General features: G+C 49.8%; 1 protein-coding gene across 2 annotated transcripts in view; it reads right to left on the minus strand.

Annotated features, from left to right (window-relative positions):
* The window catches only part of EZH2 (enhancer of zeste 2 polycomb repressive complex 2 subunit), a 72,396-nt gene extending 51,340 nt beyond the window's left edge, over positions 1-21,056 (minus strand). The window contains exon 1 of one of the 2 annotated variants that reach the window (XM_007661506.4): positions 20,768-21,056. The gene's annotated coding sequence lies outside the window, so the exon portion shown is untranslated. Of the gene's footprint in view, positions 1-9,663; positions 9,761-20,767 lie in introns of those variants that run through there. The other variant, XM_029063134.2, reaches the window with a different exon arrangement.
* Between the last annotated feature and the right edge of the window lie 2,052 nt (positions 21,057-23,108).

Consider the following 23,108-nt stretch of genomic DNA (forward strand, 5'->3'; position numbering starts at 1 on the left):
CCACAAATCCCCTTCCTCAGCTCGCCTCTGGCTCCCAGTCCCGTCTCCTGGCATTCATTCATTCAATAGAATTTATTGAGCGTTTACTATGTGTAGAGCTCTGTACTAAACGCTTGGAATGTACAGTTAGGCAACGGATAGGGACAATCCCTGCCCAATAACGGGCTCACGGTCTAAACGGGGGAGACAGACAGCAAAGCAAAACAGCACAAAACAAAACAACATCATCAAGATAAACAGAATCATAGAGCTATACACATCATTAACAAAACAAATAGGGTAATAAATATATACAAATATGCACAGTGTGGAGGGGAAGGGGGAAGAGCAGAAAACGGGAGAAAGGAGAATGGGGAGGGGAGGAGGAGCAGAGGGAAAGGAGGGCTCAGTCTGGGAAGGCCTCCTGGAGGAGGTGAGCCGTCAGGAGGGCTTTGAAGAGGGGAAGAGAGTTAGTTTGGCGGAGGTGAAGATGGAGGGCGTTCTAGGACAGCGAGAGGACTTGGGCCAGGGGTCGACGGCGGGACAGGCGCCAACTGGGGACCAAGAAGAGGTGAGCTGAGGAGGAGCGGAGTGCGCAGGGTATGCAGTGGAAAGAGAGAAGGGAGGTGAGGTAGGAGGGGGCAAGGTGATGGAGAGCTTTGAAGCCCAGAGTGAGGAGTTTTTATTTCATGCAGAGGTTGAGAGGCAACCACTGGAGGTTTCTGAGGAGGGGAGCGACATGCCCAGAGCGTTTCTGTACGAAGATGATCCGGGCAGCGGAATGAAGAATAGACTGGAGTGGGGAGAGACAGGAGGCATCCCGCCCTAGTTTTAGAAATCGATCTGCGAGGCTGTGCACACCCTTTTCATCGTGCTCCCTCTCCCGGTCCCGTTTTGGCCAGTCATTTGGCAAACTGAGATGTGGTGAAGGGGAGTAAGGGTTTACAGGGTGGTAGAAAAACTCTGTGGATACCCTACCAGAACGACTGCAGATGGAGGTGGGGTGTTCTAGGAGAGATGCGTCCCTGGTCTCTCTATGGGTCGGAGACGGATCGATGGCATAAGACAAAAGAGCAAAATTGGCCGGGGACCTTTCCCCTTTTTAACTCTGAGTGTTTGTTCCTATCGCTCATCTTCAAATATGGCATGATTGCCCCCAAGCCTCCACCTTCAACCAGACAATCAGCCTGCCCGAATGCCTGTATTTAAAATACATTAGAAAGAAACTCTACACCAGCAAATACTATATTCATGGCTAGGGCGCTCAGAAAAAAATGCCTTACACAGGTACATTTCAGGATAACATCTCTCATCCGTAATCATCGGGCAAAAACCAAGCCTTGCATATTCTCCTAAGTGTCAGGGGACTCACGTTCTGTTGAGCCCAAACAATATCTTTACATGAGAGAGATATAGCTTTTTTATGAGAAAACTCAATTACCATCAGTTTAAGTAAACTTTGAAGAAGTCTCAAATCTGGTTAGACTTCAAAGACCTAAGAACACCTATATCCCAAATTAAATCTAAATTTCCCATTAAAAACTTGCTTATTCTGAACAAAAATATCCCTACTATGCTTTCCTATTCCCCACAGCCATCCGCAAAGAGTGCTGTTTATACAAACTAAAAAAAAAATAATAATAGTAAAACATTTAATCAGTTATGTAAGCACAGGGCAACTCATTTACCTGAGTGATTAAAGTGAACTTCTCTGGACTGTGATTAAATAAACACTTGTTTTCACTTCATGTAATTGAGTTTACCTACAGTGTCTAGAGCATGAGCATTATTTGACTAGATCTCAGAATGTGGACTCTGTAGTCACAAACTTGTAACCTTAAAAGTGTTATTGATTTTACCATTTAGAGAAAATATATTACACACTCAATAGTATAAATCATTCTAAAAGAAAAACTCACTATAACGCTCACCCACTTTGTGTGTGTGACAACCACATACATTTTTTTTTTTTTTTGGTGAGCACACCATAGGGACGCTAGTTTCGAACTGCAAAACAAAATTCTTCAATCCACTTTATTCACTTTCACGTTTTCAGCTCTGTCGTAATTTGTCATTATGATTTCAGAGCTTCAGAACCTGGCTCAAAAATGCCTGTGGCCTACGCTCCACTGGAAAGCAGAACAATTTCTACAAGCCCATTTTTCCATCTCCACCTTACAGAAACGTCCAGGTCACGTTCCCCCACTCCTCGGAAACCTCCGGCGGCGGCCCATCCACCGTCGGCTTTCAAGCACTTCATCACCTTGCCCCCTCCTACTTCACCTCGCTACTCTCCTACCGCAACCCAGCCCACACGCTTTGCTCCTCTAAGGCTGAACTTCTCACTGGGCCTCGCCCTGGTCCTGCCTCTGGCCTGGAACACCCTCCCTCCTCATCTCCGACAGACGACTCTCCCCCCTTTCAAAGCCTTACTGAAGGCACATCTCCTCCAAGAGGCCTTCCCTGACAAAGCCCTCTTTTCCTTTACTTCAACTCCCTTCTGCGTCGCCCTGACTTGCTCCCTTTATTCATCCTTCTCCCAGAGGACATTCCCTGACCCACAGCGAGTTTACGGCTTAACGAGCAAGGCAGACCCCAAAGAGTTTGCAGATTAAAAAAAGAGAAAGAAAAAATGGATACGTAGAGGAATACCGGGTTGGGTCCTGGGGTGAAGTCAGTCCGTTTTTCCTCTTGGCTGGCTGATCTTTTAATTTTAATTCAGGACTGTGTGTAATACCAAGGATTAAATCATTAAGATGATCAATATGCACGTAAATATTTAAAAAGAAAAAAGCGAGAGGCCAGTAATAGTTTCCATCACACCCGGCTTTCCTATAATGTGTGTTTTCCCAACTAATCTGGATGGAAAATTTAGGGAATTAAGGAGCATACTTCTGACAAAATGTGACTTCCTGGATACCAAATACAAAGCGATGTCGGGAGGAACAGCAAAGCATACATATTATGAAGTGAGCTTTGCTTAATGCAGGGTTTATTGGGAACATAACCCCAGCATTATAGGAGAACTGAGTGCATTTGAAAAGTCAGACAGGAGCTGTTTATGACTCTCAGACCCTACACTCCCGATTTATATCTCTGCTTCTTCGGTTTCGACGCTGCGACTCATAAAATTTTGATTCACGTGTGCGAATGCGACCAACAATCCTTTTCACCCCCTGTGCATGTAAAGCTGCATCGTTACATTTGTTGCCCACAGTGCCTGGCACCACTTTCAATTCAGTGTCCTCATCTTCCCAAAGCCTTTGTTCTAATGCAGTCACTCCACTCAGGGATGTCGGGCTGATCTGCCTTCCGTTGCCGTCTCCCAATTGTCCAGTGCTGTGCCACCATGGCTCTAAAAGAGACCACGCCGTCCGACTGTTTGGAAACAGCACGGAGAGAAAGACCACCCTAGCAGGCGGCAGTTTCTAGGAATGCCAGAGCCTTCCAAGATGTGCTCCAGAAGGAAGATAAACCATTTCCTCTGCCAACCCTGCTCTCGGTAGCCCCATTTCTGCTCAACAGACGACAGCGTCTTACTTATTTTCTCATCCATTCTTTACACCAGTCCAGCCCAGTCAGCAGGAAGGTAGCGGCAAACACGATTACTTCGATATGGGTCCACGGGCTACTTTCAAGGACCCCTTCGTTCTTTCTTGCCATTTAATGTTAAATGGAGCTCGAAGGTGTGGCTGTTAAAACCATTCAAGAAGCCAGATGTGACACACAATAGAGGACTCGGAGTAAACCAGGCTAGACAGTAGCACACGGCCTTTGTTTCAACTCTTCATGTCAATGTAATTATACGGGAATAAAAATAAAATTAATAAAAAGGCCCTTGACCCAAACTCAATCGTTCATCTCCAACGCCCGGATGCCACTCTCACGTTTCACTGAATGCCTCGATTCCTGCACTCAAAACTCAAAACTTTTACCCCAATCTCTTGCAAAGAATGTGCCTTCCAATGACTTTACTGAGCACCTCCTTGGGGCAGGACACTGTACTAAGTGTTTGGGAGAGTGCCACAGAAGCTCAAGTGACGGTATTTTTAGTAAGTCCTCACTACGTGTTCGCCACTGTGCTAAATGTCGGAGGAAATACCGGATAATCAGATCGAACCGGTCCCTGCCCTCCAGGAGTTTATAATCCGAAGATGAAGAGTCAGGCATATATCATCTACTAATGGTGGGAAAAGGAGGGGGAAAACCCAGATCAAAGTGTAACAGTGACAAAAGGAAAAAGTGATTAAGTGGAGCATGTGAAACTGAATATACTGAAGTGTCAGGGGTAGGTATTACAGACACCCTCCACTCCACACCCGAGTTTCATCTTCAAGGGAGTATTAGGAACTGCTGTATCGGAGATGCCGTTTTCTCAGACTTACATGCAAATAGTTAGATAGGTTCCCTTCTATCCAACCCGATTTCCTCACTTTCTACCCCAGCACTTAGTACAATGCTTGGCACATAGTAAGTGCCTAACAACTACCACAAGTCTTGTTATTCTCTCCTAGGACCAGTCTCGACACGATAGTCAAGCCCTACGGATGAATCAAAAATCACATGGTGTATTCCTCCCCGTCCCCCATTCCCTTCCCTTTTCCTAAAGGCAGGGAGGCGGCTTGGTTTAACTCTTCCACCCCAGTGCCTGGTGAAGGGGGACCATCATCCCCATCTCTCGCTCGCCCCGTCCCCCTCAGTGGAGGCTCTCTGCTGGCCGCTGACAACTGCCCCTTCTCATCACTCCTTGGTCACCCCGGGGTGTCTTCTCCCCTGACCCCGCACATACCACCCTCCTTCGTTTGCCAGCACACCAAACTCAACAGCCTCTGGCCCGGCTGCCTGCGGCGGGGCTGCCAACCCCACGGCCAAGAAAGCCAGAGGTGGTGTCCGCCTCGAGGAGCCATCAGGCCCAGAGCTAAAGGCGGTGGGAAGTGAGGAGCTTCCCGGTGGGTGGTGGGGACGTTGAGGAGAAAGGAGTTCAGGATCGGGACGGGGGAAACGCTGGGAACCGGGGAGGGCGGGAACTGGGTGGCTCAGGGGGAAGAGGCAGGGGAAGAAGGGAACTGATTCACCAGCAGTGATTGGGCATAACTCTGGGGATGAAAGACAAACCCTGGAGCAGTCGGTGCGAGTGACACATCTCCAGGTTCTCCGTCCTGTGGCCCGGCCATAAACCCCGGGGCGTCCACCTGTATATCCAGGGTGATAGTGGGGGACAACTCGAGGAGGAAATAAATGACCCCGAGAATAAAGTCACCGCTGGAAGAGGTGACTTTAAATCTGTCCGATTTGACGGAGGAGGTCCTTCCCGGCAGGAGGAAGGGTATGAGCAAGGAGTTGAAGGTGGGGGGAATCAGAAGAGATACAAAAGGAGGAGCAGAGAGAGTGACTGTCTGGGGAGTAGCTGGTGAGGAGAACCGACAGGGGAGAAGAGCTAGTGAGCTGGTGGTGAGCCTCCAAGCCAAACAGCGGGCATTTCTCATTGTGTTTAGTGCAGTCTTTCATAAACAAAGTCGTAACCATTCCCGTATTTTCTTCCAAACCCCTCATCCTGACAAATTTCTTCTGGAGAGAGTTATGATTTTCTTCAAACCTTTAGAGAATTCAATTCATCGCACCTTGAGCCTGCCAATTTCTTTGCTAACTTTCTTTTGCGCTACGCTCGGCGCATTTTTTCTACTGACCAAGCCAAACGGACCGCTCGGTTTCACGATTCTACATTACTTTGGAGATGTCACGATCGAGTCCACGCCTTACTCGTCATTCGCCTATGTTTTTAAGGTTCTGCCTAAGTCATGTGTTTATATGAAGAGGGAGAGCATTTATATGATTGGAATAAATGTCTTCTTAACCACCATTTGCTTTCACTGAATTGTACTTTAAAAAATAACTTCTTTTGCAACACACCATATAGAAACTTGTTCCAACATTACAGGAAAGCTTTCCTAGCTGGCCACGGCGCCTTACATTACAGCAGAGCTGTCGCATTTTTTAGACGACCATCACTTGTAAGAATTTGTGTAATGAAAGTAGGAGCCTGGGGCCCTTTGGAATCTCAGAATGACTACAAATCCAATCTGGAGCGAGCTCACCTTGCTATGGTGCACAACCTAATTCGTCTTATTTTTAAAAGAAAACTCTCAGAAGTGAAATAGTTCAACGGGTATGTCGGAAACACTTTCTAATGATTACCTCCAGCATTAAGAAACACAGTTTAGTGACCACATCTCCTAATAATGAGAAGCAGCGTGGCGCAGTGGAAAGAGCATGGGCTTTGGAGTCAGGGCTCATGAGTTCGAATCCCAGCTCTGCCACTTGTCAGCTGTGTGACTGTGAGCAAGTCACTTAACTTCTCTGTGCCTCAGTTCCCTCATCTGTAAAATGGGGATTAAGACTGTGAGCCCCACGTGGGACAACCTGATTCCCCTATGTTTACCCCAGCGCTTAGAACAGTGCTTTGCACATAGTAAGCGCTCAACAAATACCAACATTATTATTATAATGACTGTAGTATCTGTTAAGTGTTTACAATGGGCCAAGCATTGGACTTGGTAAGTGCTGGGGTAGATAAAAGTACTTGTGCTTTGGATACAGTCCCTATCCTACATGGGTTCTCCCAGGGAGAACAAGTATTGAATCACCCTTTTACAGATTGGGGGAGAGTGAGGTATGGAGAGGTGAAGTGACTTGCCCAAGGTCACACAACAGGCAGGTGGCAGAGCTGGGACTAGAACGCAGGTCCTCGGACTCCCAGGCCTGTGCTTCTTCCACTAGACCAGGTTGCTTCTCCAGGTCTCTGGGCAGACTATAAATACGTAATAACAAATACTTATATCTTACACTAAACCCACACTTGTTCGCCTAAAAAATTTTTGGTTCGATCCAAAAAGGCTCGTAGATGCAACTGTCAGGCTTTTGTTTTTTTTTTAAACAGATATACCAAAATACAAATTAGAAGACTACTGAGAGATCCTTCCTATCGGCTTTTCTCTTTCCATTTCCATCACTGGGAATTTCGGATTCAGAAATTCCCTCTGAAGAAACTCATTTTCTAACGTCACAATCGTTTATTTTCACAATACCTAACAGCACATTGGGTACACGCAGAAATACCTAGATGGGTCTTCATGAAATGATTTTAATCACTAGAGCTAGGGCTCTAAAGCTAAGGCTAGTGTAAACTGACCTCAATACTGTAGCATCTTTTCCCAAGAGTAAAATCAATTAAAAAAAACACCACACCAAACAGGTCACAGATAGGTCCACACAAACAGATTGTTTTTCTTTCCCATTTTTCTTTCCCCCTTAATCACTGAGGTCAGCGATCGCACGCCGAATCCCTTAGTATATAAAGCGTACAGCGAATTTAACCTTTCCACGAACGAAACATTTTCTGCTAAGCACAAATAAGAGAGAGCGGGCTACGTGGGTGGGTACACAATGTCTTGTGGAGGAAGTCGCCTTAATTTCCGAATCTTCCTCACAAGCTTCAAAATATTTTTTCATGACGATCCAGTGGTAGACAGGCTCCAACTCCAACGTTGAAAGCGCGCGAGTCTACCTTAAGGGATCCATTCCCCTCCGCGCCACCACCCCCATCGGGTCCGAATCCATTTTTTTTAATAAGGCAGAAGCACAAAGCCTCTCCCCGACCCACGACGGTCCCGTCCCACCTTTGGTCCAACGATGCCGCCCAAACGGCATCGCCGCCTCCCTCACACCCTCCGGGAGAGGGGATGAAAGGTGAGGTGAACGGCAGGTCGCCCCCCGATCCCAGATCCGGGGTCCAGGTCCTCCCTAGTGGTAGTCCCCGTGCCCTGATGACAGAAGTTGGTACATTAGGGTGCACCCTCTGCTCTCCTGGGAGGAACCAGGTCGTCCCCCGATCCCAGATCCCGGGACCAGGTCCTCCCTAGCGGTAGTCCCGTGTCTTGATGACAGAAGTTGGCACATTAGGGTGCACCCTCTGCTCTCCTGGGAAGAACCAGGTCGTCCCCCGATCCCAGATCCCGGGTCCAGGTCCTCCCTAGCGGTAGTCCCTGTGCCCTGATGACAGAAGTTGGCACATTTCGGTGCACCCTCTGCTCTCCTGGGAGGAACCAGGTCGCCCCCCGATCCCAGGTCCAGGTCCTCTCTAGTGGTAGTCTCTGTGCCCTGATGACAGAAGTTGGCACATTAGGGTGCACCCTCTGCTCTCCTGGGAGGAACCAGGTCGCCCCCCGATCCCAGATCCCAGATCCCAGATCCCGGGTCCAGGTCCTCCCTAACGGTAGTCTCCGTGGCCTGATGACTGAAGTTGGCACATTAGGGTGCACCCTCCACTCTCCTGGGAGGAACCAGGTCGCCCCCCCGATCCCAGATCCCAGATCCCGGGTCCAGGTCCTCCCTAGCGGTAGTCTCCGTGCCCCGATGCCAGAAGTTGGCACATTTCGGTGCACCCTCCGCTCTCCTGGGAGGAACCAGGTCTCCGGGGGCCCCTCGAGCTTTCCCAAAGCGCCCGATGCCAGCGCAGAAATTCCGACTCCAAGTATCTTTAGGCCGGTTGGGCCGGGGGACGTGGGGGGACGTGGGGGGACCCGGGGACGGGACCACCACCTCTTCTTCCTCCTCCTCCTCCTCCTGCGGGGCAGGGCAAGGCGTCCTCCGGGTCTTCTGGACTTCCCGAGTGGGTGCTCGATTAGAGCGTGAGCCCGTCAGTGGGCAGGGACTGGTCCATGCCCAGCGCTTAGCACAGTGCTCTGCACATAGTAAGCGCTCAATAAATACTATTGAATGAATAAACGAATGGTCTTCCTCGCCCTCGCGGGCAGCAGCCCACGCAGGCCGGGTCTCGGGGGGAGAGGGGGAAGCGGCGTGGCTCGGTGGCCAGAGCCCGGGCCGGGGAGTCCGAGGTCGGGGGTTCGAATCCCGCCTCCGCCACCGGGCAGCTGGGGGACCGCGGGCGAGCCACTTGGCTTCTCTGGGCCTCAGTCCCCGCATCTGTCAAATGGGGATTCACCGGCAGCCTCTCGTGGGCCCACCCCATGGCCCTGCACCGACCCCAGCGCTCAGCCCAGCGCTCTGCACATAGTAAGCGCCTAACACACGCACACCAACCAAAAAACGGGGATCCACCGGGAGCCTCTCGTGGGACCGGCCCCTGACCCTTGCACCCACCCCGGCGCTTAGCACAGGGCTCTGCGCCTCGTAGGCGCTTAAGCGACCCCGACGTGCTTCATCCCCGCTCCGCCGCGTGACTCCGGGCGCGCCGCTTCTCTGGGCCTCGGGTCCCTCATCTGGAAAATGGGGCCTTTAGACCGAGGGCCGCACGTGGGACGCCCTCGTCGCCTCCTCTCCCCCCCCCCGGCGCTCACAACAGCGCTTGGCACATAGTGGGCGCTTCACTACCATCATTTCCATCCATGGGGGGGGCGGTTAGCATTATCATTATGATTATTTCCATCCATAGTGGGGGGGGTTAAACGACCCCCGGGGGGGCTGGAAGCCTCCTGGGGGGGGGGGGTTCCTTCCTGAAGAAGCCGCCCCTCCCCCGAGCGCGGGCTCCCGGCCTGGGCCGGTCCTTTGTGTGGGAGGGGGTCGGTCCCGCCAAGTTGGGGCGGCCGCACAAAGGGGCCGCGGGCGGGGGGAGGGGGCGCTTCCCGCCTGGGCCGGACAAAGGAGGCGTCCGGCGCCGAGCCTCACCGTGTCTGTCGCCTCGTCCCGGTGTCTCCTCCTCCTCCTCCTCCCGCCGCCTCCTCCGCCTCCCGCCGGGCTCCGCTCCCTTCGGCCTCCCGCCGCCTTCTGCGCCCCCGCGGGGGCCGGGCGCGAGCGGCCGGAGCGCCAAAGGCGGCCGCCCAATGGCCGGCCTCCTCATTGGCCGCCGCCACCAAGCGCCGCCCCGATTGGCCGGACGGGGCGCCGCCGCTCGGCCAATCAGCGGGGCGCCCGAGCGCCGGCCCAACCCACACCCGGCGCGCGCGCGCCCCCTGCCCTCCCCCCCCGCCCCCCTCGGGCGGCCCGACGAGGCCCCGCCGGACCCCGACCGCCGTCCGGGCCCCGCCATGGCGGACGCTTTGTTCTTCCCGCCTCCCCCCCCCCCCACCACCACCACCCGCCGCGGCGGGAGGCCGGACGAGGGAGGCGGCCGCCGGGGCGAGCGGGGGAACCGGCGGGGAACCGGGCGTCGCGTCGCCGCTCTTGGCGGGAAAGCGTTCCCGCGGCGCGGGGCGGGGGGGGAGGGGTAACGGTTCTCAACGGCCTCAGCCAGGCGCGCGCTGGGGGGGGGGGGACGGACTCCGCGCGCGCGCGCGCGCTCCCGCCCGCACTTCCGGTCCCCGCGTGGCGGGCGCGGAGGCCAACGGTCGCCCCGCGTGCCCGCCCCCCCCAGCGCTTAGCACAGGGCGCTGCACCCCTAATAAACACTTAAATACCATCATTGCTGTGATCGTTTAGGACAGTGCTTGGCACCTAATTAATAAACACTTAAATACCATCATTGTTATTATCACTTAGGATAGTGCTTGGCACCTAATAAACACTTAAATACCATCACTGTTATTATCGTTTAGGACAGTGCTTGGCACCTAGTTAATAAACACTTAAATACCATCATTGTTATTATCGTTTAGGACAGTGCTTGGCACCTAATTATTAACCACTTAAATGCCATCATTGTTATTATCACTTAGGACAGTGCTTGGCACCTAATAAACACTTAAATACCATCACTGTTATCGTTTAGGACAGTGCTTGGCACCTAATTAATAAACACCTAAATACCATCATTGTTATCGCTTAGGATATTGCTTGGCACCTAATTAATAAACACTTAAATGCCATCATTGTTATTATCGTTTAGGACAGTGCTTGGCACCTAATTAATAACCACTTAAATGCCATCATTGTTATCGTTTAGGACAGTGCTTGGCACCTAACTAATAAACGCTTAAATGCCATCATTGTTGTTATCCTTTAGGACAGTGCTTGGCCCCTAATAAACACTTAAATACCATCGTGATTATTATCGTTTCAGCTGAGGGATGGTCTCTGTTGCCCAACTGTACATTCCAAGTGCTTAGCACAGCGCTCTGCACCCCGTAAGGGCCCGAGAAAGAATCATACGAATAACGATGGCGTTGGTTAAGCGCTTCGCACACAGTTAAGACTGTGAGGCCAACGCGGGACCTCCTGATTTCCTTGTGACCCCAGCGCTTGGGACAGCGCTTAGCACCTAGTAAGCACTTAACAAATACCATCGTGGTTATTATCGTTTAGGCCGTGAGCCCGTCATGGGGCAGGGATGGTCTCTATCTGTTGCCGAATTGTACATTCCAAGCTCTTAGTCCAGTGCTCTGCACATAGTAAGCGCTCAACAAATACTATCGAATGAAGCACTGTTCTAAGGGCTGGAGGAGGAATAGAAGGTGATCAGGTTGTCCCACCTGGGGCTCCCAGTCTTCAGCCCCATTTTACAGATGGTAGAACTGATTCCCAGCGAAGGGATTTGCCCAAAGTCACACGGTTGACAAGTGGCGGAGCCGGGATTAATAATGATGGCATTTGCTAAGCGCTTACTATGTGCCAAGCACTGTTCTAAGCACTGGGGAGGATACAGGGGTGAGCAGGTGGTCGCACATGGGGCTCACAGTCTTCATCCCCATTTTACAGTTGAGGTAACTGAGGCACAGAGAAGTTGTGACTTGCCCAGAGTCACACAGCTGAGAAGTGGCGGAGCCGGGATTAGAACCCATGACCTCTGACTCCCAAGCCCGGGCTTTTTCCACTGAGCCAGTGTTAAAAAAAGAGAAGGAAAAGCAGTGGTCGGTCCCGTCCCCCACCCCGGGGCTGGTGCCCGTAATCAGCACCCACAAGGGCCCTCAACCCCATTTGCCCAGGCCTCCTTTGGCAATGCCGTGGCCCACCGGACTCTTGCAACCAATCACCAGAAAGCATGCATTAAATGCCCCACTGCAAGTAATAATAATAATAATAATGTTGGTATTTGTTAAGCGCTTACTATGTGCAGAGCACTGTTCTAAGCACTGGGGTAAACACAGGGGAATCAGGTTGTCCCACGTGGGACTCACCGTCTTAATCCCCATTTTACAGATGAGGGAACTGAGGCCCAGAGAAGTTAAGTGACTTGCCCACAGTCACACAGCTGACAAGTGGCCGAGCCAGGATTCGAACCCATGACCTCTGACTCCAAAGCCCGTGCTCTTTCCACTGAGCCATGCTGCTTCTCTAATAACCGTTGTGGTATTGGTTAAGCGCTTACCCTGTGCCAGGCGCTGTGGCAAATCGGGTGGGACACAGTCCCTGGCGCTGTGTTAAGCGCTGGGGTGGATAAAGGCAAATCAGGTGGGACAGAGTCCCCGTCCCACACGGCCCTGTCTCAATCCCCATTTTACAGACGAGGGCCCAGAGAAGTGAAGCGACTCGTCCAAAGTCACACAGAGACACGACCAAACCTCTTTTTGTTGTGCTGTGGCCCTCCGGATTCTTGCAACCGATCACCAGAAAACATTCATTAGACTGTGAGCCCATCTTGTAGACTGTGAGCCCGTCGTTGGGCAGGGATTGTCCCTATCTCTCACTGAATTGTACATTCCAAGTGCTTAGTACAGTGCTCTGCACACAGTAAGCGCTCAGTAAATACAACTGAATGAATGAATAAACGCCCCATTGCAAATAATCATAACTGTGCTAGTTGTTAAGCGCATACTATAATAATAATAATAATGTTGGTATTTGTTAAGCGCTTACTATGTGCAGAGCACTGTTCTAAGCGCTGGGGTATACAGGGTAACCAGGTTGTCCCACATGAGGCTCACAGTCTTAATCTCCATTTTACAGATGAGGTCACTGAGGCACAGAGAAGTGAAGTGACTTGTCCACAGTCACACAGCTGACAAGTGGCAGAGCAGGGATTCAAACCCATGATCTCTGACTCCCAAGCCTGGGCTTTTTCCATTGAGCCACGCTGCTTCTGCTACTAATGTGCCAGGCATATCCACCCGCTGGGGTGGATAAAGGCAGATCCGGTTGGACACAATCCCTGTCCCATTTGGAGGGTCACAGATTCAGTCCCCTTTTACAGATGAGGTAACTGAGGTACAGAGAAGCGAAGTGATTTGCCCAAGGCCACACGGCAGACGAATGGCGGAGCTGGGACGAGAACCCTTGACTGTCGTCGCTTCCGTGCCTTGTGGAAAAGTGGGGTTGGGAAGGTGAAAGACTCGCGGGATAGAAGGCGGTCCCCGAATTGAAGTTGAAGGGAAAAGAGGCCAGAAGTTACTTTATGGGTTTGTTTTGAAAAGTTTTTACCTGGTTTCTACATGATAATATCAGCATCACCCCCCCCAACCCCCCAATTCTGAAAGAATTTAAGGTGGCTGAAGCGGTCCCTGTTCCAAGCTCACAATCTGAAATGCCGAGAGATGCCATATGGGCTGAGTCTTCATTTTGAATGTGAGTGAATATGAGGCAGGAGGGAAGAGAAGGGGCAAGGAAGGGCAATAGGGTACTAGAGAAGCAGTGTGGCTCAGGGGAAAGAGCACAGGCTTAGGAGTCAGAGGTCGTGGGTTCTAATCCCGGCTCCACCACCTGTCAGGTGTGTGACTTTGGACAAGTCACTTGACTTCTCGGTGCCTCAGTTACCTCATCTGTAAAATGGGGATTAAGTCTGTGAGCCCCAGGTGGGACAACCTGATTACCCTGTATCTACCCCAGCGCTTAGAACAGTGCTCGGCACATAGTAAGCGCTTAGCAAATACCAACATTGTTATTACCTTCCACCACTTCTGTACCAGTAGCTGTCAAATGCCAAGTGGCATCAGCCAAATGCCAGTTCTGGACCAACTGAGCTGCTGTCAGGCAACCAACAGTAGGTACTGAGCACTCAGTGCTAAGAGCTTGTGAGAGTGCACTAGAGATAGACGACATCGTCCCTGCCCGAAAGGAGCTTACAGTCTAAAGCGGGAGACGCACAAAAGCACTCAGTACACTGCTCTGCCCACCATAAGGGCTCAGAAAATACCATTGTTGATGACAAAAGAATCTACAAGCAGAAGGAGCATTTAAATAGTGGAGCCCGTCAGTCAACATATACAGAAGGACAATGAAAGTTGAGTTCGAAAATGCAGAGGTGATAGTTGGGATTTGAGATGGGGTGAAAAAAACAACCGTTGATTTCCCAACATCATGACCCATGTCATCATCCCTTCAGTCATCCCTAACACTTAGGAATTTACTTACACCGCCCACTTAGCATTCATTTCGGTCTCCTTGGTGTTCTTTATTTTGACTGCTCTGGTATTAATATTTTTACTTCATCTTCTCTACAGAGTGTAAGCGCACTGAGGTCAGGCAATGGGTCACTTTGTTCTGTCCTTCCCAAGCACCTAGTACAGAGCATTGTGCACAATTAATGCTGTTTCTATTACTACTATGAAAAGAGGTATATTTTCAGGGCAGCTAAGAAGATAGGGGAAAACTGAAGTCAGGTGGATTTGGCCAGGAGTTCCAGGCAGCGGGACGGGCACCATCCCAGCTCCCCCGCATGGCTGCTGTGTGACCTTGGGCAAGTCGCTTAACTTCTCGGTGCCTCAGTTACCTCATCTGTAAAATGGGAATTAAGACTGTGAGCCCCACGTGGGACAACCTGATTCCCCTGTGTCTACCCCAGCGCTTAGAGCAGTGCTCGGCACATAGTAAGCGCTTAACAAATACCAACATTATTAAATCACTTCCCTGTGCCTCAGTTACCTCATCTGTAAAATGGGGATTAAGAGTGTGAGCCCCATGTGGGACGGGGACTGTGTCTACCCCAGCACTTGAATGAAGGAATGACAGTTTCTTACTACTACTAATAATAATTGTATTTGTTAAGGCATTACTGGGTGCCAGGCACTGTACTAAACTCTGGGGTGGAGAGAGGCAGCGTGGCTCAGTGGAAAGAGGCTAGGCTTGGGAGTCAGCGGTCATGGGTTCGAATCCCGGCTCTGCCACTTGTCAGCTGGGTGACTGTGGGCAAGTCGCTTCACTTCTCTGTGCCTCGGTTGCCTCATCTGTAAAATGGGGATTAAGACTGTGAGCCTCATGTGGGACAACCTGATACCCTGTATCTACCCCAGCGCTTAGAACAGTGCTCTGCACATAGTAAGCGCTTAACAAATACCAACATTATTATTATTATTATTATTATTATTCTCTGTGCCTCAGTTGCCTCATCTGTAAAATGGGGATGAAGACTGTGAGCCTCACGTGGGACAACCTGATTACCCTGTATCTACCCCAGCGCTTAGAACAGTGCTCTGCACATTGTAAGCGCTTAACAAATACCAACATTATTATTATTAAAACTGCTTGGCACATAGTAAGCGCTTAACAAGTACCATTATTAGTATCATCATCATCATCCCACGGTGGACGGTAGGAGAGTCGAGAATGAGGTTCAGTCAGAAGGTGAGCTTGGGAGGAAGGGAATGTCCCCCCCTGGGATGTAGTAGGAGAAGAGAGTAGGTAGGTAAGGGAGGAAGTAGAGGGAGTCAGAAGTTTCTGTTGGCCACAGGGAGGAATGGGCCACCACTGGAGGATTTTTCAAGGACCGGGGAGATGTGTGCAGAATGTCATTTTATAAATGATCCTTTCAGTACAGTGAAGCGTCGAGGGAAGGGGTTGGAGGTGTGAAAGTCAGCCGGGAGAGGGATGCAATAGTAGGCATTCGGTATTCAAGTCGGGGTCTGGCAGGTGCTCGGCCATGGTGGTGGCCATTTGGATTAAGAGGAAAGGGCGGAGGGGGGAGGGGGAGAATTCCAGGAAATGTGCTTTAGTAACAGATGACGTGAGATTGAAAGAGAGCAAGGAATCAAGGATGATGTCAAGGTTGTGGACTGGGGCTCGGGCAGTGGTGGCAGAGGCTTGGAAGCAGCACGGGGGCAGCCGCTGTGTAGACCAAACCGGCCAAACGTATTCCACAGCCGTCCTATCCCTGGGGCATTCCCCAGGCTATCTGGAGGAGCTGTGGGGGGCGGAGGAAAGGTCTAATCCCGGCTCTGCCATTTGTCTGCTGTGTGATCTTGGGTGAGTCACTTAACTTCTCTATGCCTCCCTTATCTCATCTGTGAAACAGGGATTAAGACCGAACCCTCTGTGGGACAGGGATTGCGTCCAACCTGATTTCCTCGTATCTACCCCAGCTCATAGAACAGTGCTTGGCACATAGTAAGCGCTTAACAAATATCATAACCGTGAGCTCATTGTGGACAGGAATGTGTCTGTTATGTCATACTCTCCCAAGCGCTTAGTACAGTGCTTCGCACACAGTAAACGCTCAATAGGTATGATTGAATATTTGTGTTCGCCCCACTGGGCACCAGAGCCTGAGTGTCTCTCCCACTAGATCATATAAACTCAAGAAGGCAGGGATCTTGCCTACTGAAGTGTACTCTCCCAAGTGCATAATTCAGCACAGCCTGTTCACAGTAGGCACTCGACAAATGCTATGGATTTACCGGTCAGATGCAGAACCCTATCAGACAAAAACGGCAGGTCAGAAAATGAAAGAAAAAACGGCACGTGCGCGGCCTAGGACACCCTGAATCCTACAGATGAGACGGTTTTGTGAGAATGTACCCCCAGGTTTTAGGGAAACTGGGAGGACAGTCTCTTCCCCTCTTCAAAGCCCTACTGAGAGCTCACCTCCTCCAGGAGGCCTTCCCAGTCTGAGCCCTCCCTTTCCCTCTGCTCCTCCTCCCCTCCCCATCTCCCCTACTCCCTCCCTCTTCTCTACCCCCTTACCCTCCCCACAGCACTTCTATATATTTGTACATATTTATTGTATTTATTTTATTAATGACGTGCACTTTTCTATGGTTCTATTTATTTTGATGGTAGCGATGCCTGTTTACTTGTTTTGTTTTGTTGTCTGTCTCCCCCTTGCAGACTGTGAGCCCGTTGTTGGGTAGGGATTATCTCTATCTGTTGCCAAATTGTACTTTTCAAGCGCTTAGTATGGTGCTCTGCACACATCAAGCGCTCAATAAATACTATTGCATGAATGAATGAATAAGAGTGTTGCTACCCGGGTCACCAGGGAGAGCGGGGTTTGGCTCCCAGACGGCCAAAGCAGAGATTGTCTAGGGGTCCCAGGCCTGAGGGACGTTTGCAACGGTCACCCCATTTACCCTGCGGGGACCCCGTCCACCCTCCCCCTTCCACATCCTGCATCCTTGCTTCCTGGCACATGGCAAATGCTTAATGAATATCTTAAAAAAGCACTTAACACAGCAAACGGTAAATGCCCAATAAATGCTAACCATTGATTGAAGTTTTGGACTAAGCCCTAAGGTAGATGAAAGGTCAGATTCAATCCATGTCCCACATGACGCTTACCATCTAAGAAAAAGGAGTCTAGTGAAAAGAATACGGGATGGGGTGTCGGGAGATCTGGGTTCAAATCCCAGCTCTGCCACTCTAGGACCTTGGCCAAGTCATTTAGGGTTTCTGTGCCTCAGTTTCCTCATCTGAAAATAGACCTGCTCCTGCTACCACTTTTTTTTATGGTATTTGTTAAGTGATTACCGTGTGCCAGGCACTTAGGGTAGATACAAGTTAATCAAGTTGGACACAGTCTCTGACCCTGATGAGGCTCACACTCTTAATCCCTATTTTACAGACAAGATAACTGAAGCACAGAGAAGTGAAGCAGCTTGCCCAAGGTCACACAGCAGACAAGTGGGATTCAGTGGGTCCTTCTGAATCCCAGGCCATGCACTATCCACTAGACCATGCTGCTTCCCTTAAATTGTGAACCCCTTTGCATTGTGCATCTGGGCTGATTATGGTGTATCTATCTCAGTGCTTAGCTCATAATGAGCACTTAATAAATACCATAAAAATATAAGAATAGTTATTATTATAACTAAGTGGTAGGGACAACAGCTGCCCTTGCCGTTGTATACAGGTGAGGAAGCTGGTAAAGAGAGGTAATGACTTGCTTGCAATTAGAACCCAAGTCTTCCTGCTCTTTACCCTAGAGCAAGCTGCCTAGTGGAATTTTTACCCTTCAAATCCTCCCCAGTCTCTCTAACTAATGGCTCTGCACTCCTGTCTCCAGGGACACTCCTGATAGGTACATTTGCATCATCTTTCCTCCTCATCATCGTAGGTATTTACTGAGCACTTCTGTGGGAACAACCACAGCACTAAAACCTAAGGGACAGCGCAATAGACCTGGAAGATACATTGTTCACAGTCTGATGGAGCTCAGTGGGGGAAATAAGCTTTACAAAGAAGGTGGTGTTTTTTTTCTTTTATTTGTTAAGCACTTCCTGTGCGTCAAACATTGTTCTAAACACTGGAGCTGTTGGAGTCAATCAGGTGGGACCCAGTCCCTGTCCCACAAGGGTCTCACAGTCCAAGGAAGAAGCTGTAGGTGGTATTTTACGGTTGAGGCAACTGAGGCACTGAGACATTAAGCAACTTGTCCGAGGACACACTGCAAGCAGTTGGCGGAGCCCGGAGTAGAACCCAGGCCATCTGACTCCCACGGCACTGATGCTGCTTCTCAACTATTTGTGAGCAGGGATCCCCTCTACCAGCTCTACTGTATCTTGTACTTTCCCAAGCACAGGGCTCTGCACGCAGTAAATGCTCAGTCAGTACCACTGATGGATCGATTGATCTGCAGAGCAAGTCGAGAGGCTGCAAGTGGAAGGAGATGAAATTGGATCCGATATTAGCAACTCTATAGGGATGCATTTCCACATAGTATGGTGGGTGGCTAGGGATTATCCCCAGGACGGTCCTTACAAGCACCCTTAAAGGGACTTACAAATCATTCAATTAAAATTGGAAGTAATACAAAGAGAACTTACCCAGGGCAATAAAAGAATTATCGTTGGCTGCTCTAATAGGGCACATGTTGGAGAGGCAGAAATGGAAAGAACCATGGCAAGCACTGTAATTGTGGATTATCATTAATTAATGGACAATAAATAGGACAAACTTATTATGAAGATTATCCCATTTCCTCAACTATTTTCTCTTCTCAGTACTTCATCAGATGGCACCACTTAAGAGGCAACAATCATTAATTTCCTCTTAGGGCAATCTCTTTTTGCAGACTGTAATGTTGAGGTTCAAAAAAAATTTATTTTTAACATTATATTCTGGTTTCAAATCCCATTGACATTTTGGTGCTAAAACCAACTTTTTTTTTCAGAGATAACGTTTACAATGACTCCGCTTCTGACTTAAAAGGTATCTATCAGCAAAAAGTTGCAGAAATTAGTTTTAACTTCCATAGAAGCACAGAGAGCTGTGTTATTCACAAAATGTGTATTTTCCAAAAATGACTTAAAGATCTCGTGGTCTGGTAGGGATTTTAAAACAGTAAAATACACACTGTTAGATCTGCAGGAAAATTGTCCTGTTACTTTAGGGGAAAATCAGTTCCCTCTTATATGTCTCTCTTTCTGCCCCTGTAAGATGAAAAGCACAAAACTGACCTAGGTCACCAAGATTTGGGGAATAAAAGCAGATGAGAACAACCACTTTGAAAGCATATGGTGCTAAATAATGCAAATCATTTGGGTGCTATGAGGGAGCTCTATGAGTAGAGCGAGCCAAAAGTCATGAAATCCTTTTATTTATTTATTAGTCTGGGTCTATTGCTGGTTTTCTGTTTAGTTTTTGTTTGATTCAGTGGTAGTGTGCCCCTGAAAGTTTAAAATGAAAAAAGTAGCATCCTTCCTGACTGCTAAAAGATCCTAGACTATAAATTTCTTGCCAATGAAGCATGTCAAATCATGCCTTCTGATGGGCTATTTATGGCATTACACTGGGGCATGGCAACACTTTCCAACAAGCTGCAGATTAGCAGCCTGATTCATCATTATTAAATAGACCAAATAGAACTATCTTACATTTCTTGAAGATCAGGTTTGTCCATGGGTGAGGCTTTTATGGAGGATAAAGCTGGTGGTCTGATATGAACAGGTAGAAAAAAGGCAGCAGGAAAGTTGAGCATGGTGGGAGACTAAGATCCACACACAGAGTCCGTCATCCACACCCAACCAGGTGATCTCCTCAGGCAGGTGGACGGTTGCATCAGCTGCAAGAGAGAGGTGCAGCAGAGACCGCTTCCCCATATCTGTCAGCAACTCGACTCCTTGCTCCAGCCGAGGTGGGTCACAGCCGCCGGAGGGCTGCTCTCACGGTTTTATGAAAGGAAACCTGTGGGCAGTGTTACCCCAGATCCCTGGAAACCCTAGGGAGCCACTTCCTGTGCTGCTGAGCTGCTTAAAAAAATGGTATTTGTTAAGCACTTACTTTGTCCCAGACACTTTACTAAACTTGGATACAAGCAAATCCAGTTGGACACAGTCCATGTCCCACATGGAGGTCACAGTCGTAATCCCTATTTTTCAGCTGAGGTAACCAGCACAGAGAAGTGAAGTGACTTGCCCAAGGTTACCCAGCAGACAAGTGGCAGAGCTGGGATTAGAACCCAGGTCCTTCTGTCTGTCAGGTCTGTGCTCTACCTGCTAGGCCACGCTGCTTCTCTGCTGGGTTGCTGGGCTAGACAACTGGCCCCTGCACCTCTCTCCTCCCACTCCTCTGCTGTCAGCCAGCTAGCTGTCATGGGATGGGTTGGTATAGGATCTAACCTTGAACCAAAGTCAGGAAATAATGATGTGTTTGTACATGTTGGTCCACTTAAATTCTTTAGATTACCTGGATGTGAATGGGAAAAGCACCATTTTTATTTTTTTTACATGAATTCTAACTACAAATAAATCACCTGATCGGATTCAGAAAGACTGGAATCTCCACTGCGTCTTATCTTGTAGTTCAATTTAGGGAATCTCGCCGGTAACTTGAGTGTCTAGAAACGGAGATTGGTGCTGATCCTCCACTTCTCGATCACTCATGGGCAGGCGGTCCCCCAAAAGATTTCCAACCTCAGTCCAGAAACTGCCTCATCTGGCTTTATGGCACCCGGAAAGTGTCCCCGAAGTGGCCCAGATGATCTGCGTGTATGTAGGCATGCTCCTGATGTCTGGCAAAAAAAAAAAATCTTAAGAGACCCCAAAAAGCTGGATAAGAGAACGGAAGAGCCGCCGAGCCAGGAAAGACAGTTGGGACTGAATCTGGTGGCTGCTAGATTCTAAAGAGGCTTCAAGGCCACTGTGGATGACCGGTAGAGTGACTTAAACCCACTGGTTGGACTTGCTCATCTTGGGACTCCAAAAGAAGCTTTGGCTGCAGCCATTTGGCCTGGGGCTCCTCCTCCCTTGGGGGAGGGTCATTTCTTTGTCCTCACCTCCCCCAGCCTACCATTACTGCACCGTGTAAAAGCAGGGCAGAAAGAAGCAGCAAAGGGCAACGTTTAAGGACCCTGGGGTTGAATTAGGCTGGGTTCTGCCAGGAACCAAGGAAAATCTGCAAAAAAAATTCCTTTCGGGAATATTGCAGTCGTTTTTCTTGTTATTGTTCTCTTGAAGGCTAATTGTTTTGCTGTATTTATCTTATTAATTCTTTCATTCATTTATTCAATAGTATTTATTGAGCGCTTACTATGTGCAGAGCACTGTACTAAGCGCTTGGGATGAACAAGTCGGCAACAGATAGAGACAGTCCCTGCCGTTTGACGGGCTTACAGTCTAATCGGGGGAGACGGACAGACGAGAACAATGGCACTAAACAGCGTCAAGGGGAAGAACATCTCGTAAAAACAATGGCAACTAAATAGAATCGAGGCGATGTACAATTCATTAACAAAATAAATAGGGTAACGAAAATATATACAGTTGAGCGGACGAGTACAGTGCTGTGGGGATGGGAAGGGAGAGGTGGAGGAGCAGAGGGAAAAGGGGAAAATGAGGCTTAAGCTGCGGAGAGGTAAAGGGGGGATGGCAGAGGGAGTAGAGGGGGAAGAGGAGCTCAGTCTGGGAACACCTCTTGGAGGAGGTGAGTTTTAAGTAAGGTTTTGAAGAGGGAAAGAGAATCAGTTTGGCGGAGGTGAGGAGGGAGGGCGTTCCAGGACCGCGGGAGGACGTGACCCAGGGGTCGACGGCGTGATAGGCGAGACCGAGGGACGGCGAGGAGGTGGGCGGCAGAGGAGCGGAGCGTGCGGGGTGGGCGGTAGAAAGAGAGAAGGGAGGAGAGGTAGGAAGGGGCAAGGTGATGGAGAGCCTCGAAGCCTAGAGTGAGGAGTTTTTGTTTGGAGCGGAGGTCGATAGGCAACCACTGGAGTTGTTTAAGAAGGGGAGTGACATGCCCAGATCGTTTCTGCAGGAAGATGAGCCGGGCAGCGGAGTGAAGAATAGACCGGAGCGGGGCGAGAGAGGAGGAAGGGAGGTCAGAGAGAAGGCTGACACAGTAGTCTAGCCGGGATATAACGAGAGCCCGTAATAGTAAGGTAGCCGTTTGGGTGGAGAGGAAAGGGCGGATCTTGGCGATATCGTAGAGGTGAAACCGGCCGGTCTTGGTAACGGATAGGATGTGTGGGGTGAACGAGAGGGACGAGTCAAGGATGACACCGAGATTGCGGGCCTGCGGGACGGGAAGGATGGTCGTGCCATCCACGGTGACGGAGAAGTCTGGGAGCGGACCGGGCTTGGGAGGGAAGATGAGGAGCTCAGTCTTGCTCATGTTGAGTTTTAGGTGGCGGGCCGACATCCAGGTGGAGACGTCCCGGAGGCGGGAGGAGATGCGAGCCTGAAGGGAGGGGGAGAGGACAGGGGCGGAGATGTAGATCTGCGTGTCATCTGCGTAGAGATGGTAGTCAAAGCCGTGAGAGCGGATGAGTTCACCGAGGGAGTGAGTGTAAATGGAGAACAGAAGAGGGCCAAGAACTGACCCTTGAGGAACTCCAACAGTTAAAGGATGGGAGGGGGAGGAGGCTCCAGCGTAGGAGACCGAGAATGATCCTTGTGTGTCCATCGACAGTTTCCTCTGCTCCCCACTTTATAGGTTGTGAGTCCCCACTTTTGGGCTAGGTCCTGAGTTTGAAATAGTCTCCTTATACTGTACTTTTCCCTAACCTTTAGTACAGTGTTAAGTGCACAAAGCAAGCACTTAACAAGTACGATTAATAATAAATAAGATTACAGCAAAAACCAGTGTGGATATAGTGCAAA

The sequence above is a fragment of the Ornithorhynchus anatinus genome, chromosome 4 (genome assembly GCF_004115215.2).
Source record: "Ornithorhynchus anatinus isolate Pmale09 chromosome 4, mOrnAna1.pri.v4, whole genome shotgun sequence".
Taxonomy (NCBI): Eukaryota; Metazoa; Chordata; class Mammalia; order Monotremata; family Ornithorhynchidae; genus Ornithorhynchus; species Ornithorhynchus anatinus.